This window comes from Ovis canadensis, chromosome 7, assembly GCF_042477335.2.
Source record: "Ovis canadensis isolate MfBH-ARS-UI-01 breed Bighorn chromosome 7, ARS-UI_OviCan_v2, whole genome shotgun sequence".
Classification (NCBI taxonomy): Eukaryota; Metazoa; Chordata; class Mammalia; order Artiodactyla; family Bovidae; genus Ovis; species Ovis canadensis.
The window spans coordinates 23,840,288-23,841,907 of NC_091251.1; the positions used below are offsets into that span (position 1 = coordinate 23,840,288).

At 43.0% G+C, this 1,620-nt stretch overlaps 1 non-coding gene across 1 annotated transcript; it reads right to left on the minus strand.

Annotated features, from left to right (window-relative positions):
• Window positions 1–435: 435 nt before the first annotated feature.
• On the minus strand, window positions 436–598 carry LOC138444478 (small nucleolar RNA SNORA17). Its single transcript, XR_011258502.1, has one exon. It is a non-coding gene; the product is annotated as a small nucleolar RNA SNORA17 (small nucleolar RNA).
• Window positions 599–1,620: the final 1,022 nt, after the last annotated feature.

Sequence of the window (1,620 nt, forward strand, 5' to 3'; positions counted from 1 at the left end):
TGAATTACCTATCTCAGATACACTTTTCTGTGTATATAAAGAAGTTAGGAGACAATTTTTGTGGATTATCTCTTAGATAAAGATTTCTGTCGTTAGAGATACAGATTGCTGTCTACATATGGGAGGCAGAAAGGAAGCGAAGAGGAAAAGTTAAAATTTTACATAACCTCCTGCGAGATTCTCCTCTGAAACTATGCTTGCTCCTTGCAGAGTCTGGATCACGTGGGTCACGTAGTCTCAGAAAGTGGGAACTTATGATACTGGGAACTGGAGCTTATTTCACTTACCTTGTCCTGCCCTTTGCAATTGCCCAGCCCCTGAAAACCTGCTTGATCATGCCTGTCCATGTGAAGGTCAGGTATTCCCTCCCCATCTTGACTGCTGTTCCCACATGCACGAAACCTTAAACCAGCCTATTAGCAGCTAGTGTTGCCCGCTGTCTGTCTATAAAAACTCTGTAACCCCTTTGTTCAGGGCTCAGAGCTTAGACGATTAACTCCTCTGGGCCTGCCAGCATAATAGACCTGAGTTCTCCAACTCTCCGAGCGTGGTGCTTGGTTTCTCAATTACTGGTTTCTGCAACATTTCTGGAGGCCCCAGTGAGATTCCAACCATGCCAGCCCCTTGAGCCGTTGGACTGGCGGCTCGGCTGGGCTGGAGCAAAGGAACTCCAAGACGAACAAGGAGGCTAGAGAGTATTCCAGTGTCTCTTTCAGACTGGTGTTCTGACTCTCCAGACAGCCGAGCCCCAACTGGACTCACTGGAGGGATGGACCAACTCACCAGGAATGGCCACAGGATCAGGTAAGGCCCCAGAGCCAGTCCCCAGTCAGGTTCTACCCCAATGGGTAGGAGAGGAGACTGATCATCTTCTTGAAGCTCCCAGGAAAGGAGCAACTGTTAAGGAAACCTGAGGACTCGGGAGAAGGGAGGCATTGTGACTGATAACCTCCTTGGAGCTCCCAGGAAGGGAGCAACAGTTAAGGAAACCTGGGGACTCAGGAGAAGGGAGGCCTTGTGATAGCCTCTGAAAGATTGTGAGTGCGTGATTGCTGATTGAACAGAGTGAGAGAAATTTTTCTTTTTGGAAACTGCAAGACCAATTCTTTTTGCATACGCAATTAAAAACATTTAGCTTGTTAAAAGGCCTGCCTAGGAAAAAGCTTGAAGTTAACCCTTTCCAGGTCCTTGAAATACATAGCCCACTTTGCCTAAGACCTCAGCCTTGGGCAAACTAGGACTTCAAGCAAGGCAAAAAAGGGGCCAAAGAGATATTTTAAATCTCAAACAGAAAACTGTAAGATCTCTCTCTGTCTGACTGTCTGGATTTATGTATGTTCCAGTGTATGTCTTTTGTTTTTTTCTGATACTACTGTTGAAGTCATAAATGAGTTCTAATTTAATTGGCCCAAAGAAAAGTAAGTGCTTATAAATCAAACAATTCCAAATACAAGAAAAATTAACCTAAATAAATTTCAGATTCACATGAACTGGAAAATATTCAATATTAAATATCTAGTATTAATGTTTGTTTGCTAATCTAATAAGGAAAGTAGGATATATGTTTTTAGTAAAGAAGGTATAAAAAATAAAATTATATTTTATAAGGGGAAAAGAAAG